This window comes from Priapulus caudatus, unplaced genomic scaffold (assembly GCF_000485595.1).
Source record: "Priapulus caudatus unplaced genomic scaffold, Priapulus_caudatus-5.0.1 Scaffold741, whole genome shotgun sequence".
Lineage (NCBI taxonomy): Eukaryota > Metazoa > Priapulida > Priapulimorpha > Priapulimorphida > Priapulidae > Priapulus > Priapulus caudatus.
In genome coordinates this window covers 22,785-28,792 of record NW_014577802.1, presented here as the reverse complement: position 1 = coordinate 28,792, position 6,008 = coordinate 22,785, and the positions used below count along the sequence as shown (strand labels likewise).

The window sequence follows — 6,008 nt, the reverse complement described above, 5'->3', positions numbered from 1 at the left end:
CCTTCCCTCCCCTTCTTTGTTTTTTCCTCTTCTTGCTTTTTTCGTCTTTTTTTTTTTCTCTTTTTCTCATTCGCTATCGCTCGTCTCTCTCTCTCTTTCTCTTTCTCTCTCTCCTCTCTCCAGCTCGTCACTCCTATCTCTCTCGACTCCTTCTTCTCTCTCGCTCACGTCTCTCTCCTCTCTCGTCTATCCGTATCTTATCTACATCTTCTTACCCCAACATCTCTTCTTCTAACTCTTTCTTCTCGCTCTTTCTATCCTTGTTATTGTTCTTTCCATCTTTATTTATCTCTTCACGTCTCCTTATGTTTTCTTGCTCTCACAACCAATTTCCCCCCTTTCTCTCTCTAACGCACACACAATTTGCTGCGACGCTCTAACTGTGCCAGACGCACCTCACCTTGATCTTCCTCTCTCTCTTCTATGGGCTGTGTCCTCCTCTCTCTCTCGCCGCGCCGCCTGGGCGCCTCTCTCTCTTCTCTGCTCTCTCTTTCTCTCTCTCTCTCTCTCGTCTCTCTCTTTCTACTCTCTCTCTCTCTCTTTCGTCTTCGCTCTTTCTCTCTCTCCTCTCTCTCTCTCTCTCGTCATGCGTCTATCTCCTCTCTCAATGTATAATATAGTATTATGTATATATTTTATATGTATTTATATATATTATTTTTTCAACTTTTTTCGTAGTTATATATATAACGTACATGTAATATTGAATTCCAAGTCGCCTAACCTAATCCTTAATATCCAGCCCAGCCAGCCCAGCTAATCCTTACATATACTAACAGTATAACTTCATAGATATATCCTAGCATTGCACGCCGCGAGAGTGGTACCAGAGTTTACGCACGCACGCACTCACTTACGCACACACGCGCGCACGCACGAACGCACGCACGCGCGGACGTAAGGGTACGGTCGCACACACGCATGCATGCACGTTTGCACGCACGCACACGCACACACGCGCGCACGCGCGCACGCACACACGCACGCGCGGACGTAAGGGTACGGTCGCACACACGCGTGCATGCACGTCTGCACGCGCGCACATATGAAATACGATGCAAGTCAGGTGTAAAGGGAAACTCACGCAAGATCACACCTACCGCTATAACCCCGAATCACAGCTAAACACTAAACTAGGCGAAAGCATTTTGGCCCTACGGCATTTTAACGTAATTCAATTGAAATCGATGCAATTCAATTCAATTCAATACAATGTAATTCATTTCAATGTAATTAAATTTAGCTCCTAATTCAATATCCGTTTGTTACACGCGCCGCGCGCAGCGTAAACCAGATACTGCACACTACTGAGACAGTTATTTATACAGACTTACTACTGCTTCTGCTGCTGCTGCTGCTGCCGGTGGTGGTGGCGGTGGTACGCGCGAAGGTTTCGTACGACTTGCTTGCTTCTGGCCTTTCTAGCGAATAGTTCCTCTCCTGTGGCTTTAAGTAACGATTTGCGCCCTATCAGGGGGCCCCTTCTCACTTACCTCTTGCGATCGCGCATGCGCGCCGCGGCGCACGAGAGCGAGGCTCTGATTTGCGAGCGCGCCAATCATCCGCCACGAAGAAGCGGAGCGATGCTCAGAGGGCAGGTGTAAGACGCGACCGCGATGATCAGAGGACAGGTAGGCGCAGACGGTATGCAGGGCTTACATACATACATACATACATACATACATACATACATACATACATACATACATACATACATACATACATACATACATACATACATATGTAACAGTGCGGCGCGTAGAGTTTGTAATTAGTAAAAGTATTGTATAAGATTCATACGTGACTTTTGTGTGCGTAGCCGTCAGCCTAGCAAGGCAATCCGTAAATGTGGGAACAATAATATGTTTACGTCTTTACGGCGCCAGCGGACATATAAACGTCCACACCTACAGATAAACGCGCAAACCCGGATGTAGACACGTACGTACGCGACGTGGTGCAGTGCGCTACAGGTGAGTGGCGAGGGGACACCTTTCGGCCTGCAGTGGTCTTGGGGACTCCTGATGTGACGTCACCTCGCTGGTCCATATAAATATCAGAGCGCGCCATGGGAGTTTTTAGTTTCAAAACGCGCGCACAGTTACTATTCATGTATTAGACTACATTTCCGGACTCTTGCTCACGCGAAATTATTTGTGTGATCGCTTTTTCTTTAAGCGGAAACGAAACACGAAACGAGACCACGGGTTAGGAACAATAACACAACGCAAGGTTTGAAAAACTACATCTGACTATACGATCACATAAACTGACACACCGAACTGAAATCTTAATTCGACCAGATTTCATTGGCGCCATTCGACTAGAATTTGTGTGGAAGGAAACATCACACAGCAATATTAACCGTGAAATCGTCAACGTCGATCGCCGCAGCGTGAACACCAGCGTTATCGCCGGCGTCAGCAGTAACAGTAACAGCAACAACAGCAGCATCAGCAGCGGTATCAGCGGCAGCGTCAGCAACAGTAACAGCAACAACAGCAGCAACAGCGCCGACAGTAGCATCATTACCGTGAGGAGAGAGCCAGCAGGAACACCAACATTAACAGTAGCGACGGCAGTCTGCCATCGTCAGCGTCGACCGCAGCAGCGACAGCCGAGTGACAGCAGAGGCATCGTCAACGTCGACAGTAGAGTGTCGCTAACGACAGCAGCAGCAGAGCACAGCAGAGCACAGCAGCGATAGCCGCTACACATCGCAGCGTAGACGCCGTTTCATGTGAGTACAACACCCGCAAAAGTGCTCAGCTTTTAGCGTAATTTAACAAAGTAATAGTTGTTTTAATATTAAATAAGCCGCCATACAATTTATCTCCTCATCTTATATCCCTATCTAGATTACCCGAACGAAAGTTGAAACAAGAAAAGAAGATGGAGGAGGAGGACTTTTCGAATTCACGTGGCTTCGCACGAGGACTCCAACCAGAACGCATCATCGGCGCAATCGAGTCCAGGGGAGAGCTCATGTTCTTGATGAAATGGAAAGGCAGCAATGAGGCAGATTGTGTCCTAGTACGATATACTAATATTATATACCCCCAGATTGTAATCAGATTCTATGAGGAGAGAATAACCTGGCGCACGAATGATGAAGAACAAATCGAGGCATAACTGCGATCATCACTGCAACAGCAAGCAAGCGGCATGATCAAGGCGCAGCGATCAAGCCACCATTGCAATCACGCTACTATCTACCATATGCGCAGCCGCTACTGCGGCGGATGCAGATTCAACCGGCGACGTGGAGGTAGACTGCACGCCCTGCCTACCAAAATAGCACACCGTGGAAGCAGCAGCAGCAGCAGCAAGGCAGCCGCGGGAAACTGCAGCCATCCGTACACGTTTGAATAGATAAATATTTTCCCGATAGACCTACCTGGTAGGCAGTTTTTTTGACGTATGTAATGTGTAAAGAATATCAGACGGACGACATGCAAGTGCAGTGCCAATAACATACAAACAAACACTCACGTGAGCAACCGACAACCCATGCAGGGAGAAAGACGTCGCCAACCCCGAAGGGCAGCGACATTAGCATAACCGCCCGACAAGGTGGTTGTAGCGATGATGACTTCGATGAGAAAGACGTTCCACGCAGTCATTGCATCACACACCCAAGGCTTAAGCAGATTCTACCAGTCGACCGCAGCCGTCAGTGCCTCGTGCAGTTGATCCACTCCTGATGGATCCATCTGCAGGTGACATTGAGGCTCAGGAGCCTGATGACACAATCATCTATACCCCGTCGGAGGCGGGGAGTACAGCCACGAGCATTGGCGTGGAGGAGAGACTTATTGTAGGATGCGGACGGTGAGCGATTCACAACCGTCCAGGAGGCTAGCAGACCAGGCGTTGGATGAAGCAAGTTCTCCAACACAGGCAGTGAAGCGAGCGAAGCTCACTGCACGAGATAACGACGGCTCCAACGAGGGTACAGGAGCCACTAGGACACGCCGCAGCAAGGCAGGGCCAGAGTTAAAAGATCCTTGGCGAGCGCATCGACGAGACGTTGAGAGATCCTTTGTATCTCCTTCCATTGTGTCCGTGTCTCTTCCTTACAATGACGCCCATTTTGTAAAGGCTTGAATTTGTCACTATGCGTAAGATTAGTGCTGAGCACGCGAGTGAGTGTTGTATAAGCATGCAATATCGGGCATTAAGTCGGTTATGAATACCACGATGATCACTAGTTATGATTATTATTGCATCGGTCTGGATGATTTCGATTATTTAGGACAACACTTGTTGACGTTGAGTCAAGCAGGTTATTTGCGGCATGAGTGATATAACAGTGCGGCGCGTAGAGTTTGTAATTAGTAAAAGTATTGTATAAGATTCATACGTGATTTTTGTGTGCGTAGCCGTCAGCCTAGCAAGGCAATCCGTAAATGTGGGAACAATATTATGTTTACGTCTTTACGGCGCCAGCGGATATATAAACGTCCACACCTATACAGATAAACGCGCAAACCCGGATGTAGACACGTACGTACGCGACGTGGTGCAGTGCGCTACAGGCGAGTGGCGAAGGGACGCCTTTCGGCCTGCAGTGGCCTTGGTGACCTCTGATGTGACGTCACCTCGCTGGTCCATATAAATATCAGAGCGCGCCTTGGGATTTTTTAGTTTCCAAACGCGCGCACAGTTACGATTCAGGGGCCCGTTGTCAGAAACGTCGTAAAGTTACGATTAATTTTAAGTCTAATGTTAATGTTAAGAGAAAAGTTAATAGCGTTGACAGAAACCTATCGTAACTAAACATACTTAAGTGAAAACTCACGATAACAGGAACTTCATAGTTTCATGTCACAAGGCTGCTGATTGGATGAGAATCGATCACAAAATTCAAATTCATACACATTTATTGTACATCACAGTAATTTATGCATATTATGATGGCTAACCACCACACATGGCTACCAATTCAATGAACATGTGTAAAACACACGTTACACCACATATAAATAATATTTGATGAAAAATGACGTGATCATGAATTTATTCTGCACAACAAGACAAATTCTCACACTGTAACACGAGACGCGAGAGTCGTGGCAAGCATGGCAAGCATTTAAAACAAGAGAACAAATGCCATACGCCATTTGTTAATGTATTGTTTTGTTTTATTAGCGGTAGATAATTAATGATTTTGACGTGTATTTTAAGAAAAACACACATTTTATTCATTATTATCAAATATAATATCATTATAATTGTAATTCGTAGTGTAAATGTGTTATTTCCAACTTAATATTAAAGTTAAGAGAAGGTCTAGGATCTCGTAAGTTAAGAAAAAAGTTACGAGAATTTTTAATTCTCTTAACTTTACGAAGTTTCTCTCAACGCTCTATGAGAAAAAGTTAATGCTAAGATTAATGCTAAGACTAATTTGTTTCTGACAACGGCCCCCATGTATTAGACTACATTTCCGGACTCTTGCTCACGCGTAGCGTGAGCAACAATAAATCTTGGTGCGTGGAAGCTCATTTAGACTTGTGAAATTATTTGTGTGATCGCTTTTCCTTCGAGCGGAAACGAAACACGAAACGAGACCACGGGTTAGGAACAATAACACAACGCAAGACTTATAATATTACGACCTCAAACCACACACACACACACACACACAGTCGGGTGTCTCCCGACGTATCTACACGAACTGAAACTAAACGTAACGCAACTAGGTTTCACATACATACATGCATGCATACATACATACATACATACATACATACATACATACATACATACATACATACATACATACATACATACATACATACATACATACATACATACATACATACATACATACATACATACATACATACATACATACATACATACAGATAGACAAACAGACTAACAGATAGCGATATGAGAACGAAAACAATACATACACACATACACATACACACGCACACGCACACATACACCCACGCACACACACACACACACACACACACACACACACACACACACACACA

General features: G+C 45.5%; 1 protein-coding gene across 1 annotated transcript in view; it reads right to left on the bottom strand.

The window, feature by feature from the left end:
• LOC106813223 overlaps positions 1 to 1,437 on the bottom strand; it is a 16,111-nt gene extending 14,674 nt beyond the window's left edge. Inside the window, exon 1 of the mRNA XM_014817303.1 lies at positions 1,335 to 1,437. The gene's annotated coding sequence lies outside the window, so the exon portion shown is untranslated. The remainder of the gene's footprint in view (positions 1 to 1,334) is intronic.
• Between the last annotated feature and the right edge of the window lie 4,571 nt (positions 1,438 to 6,008).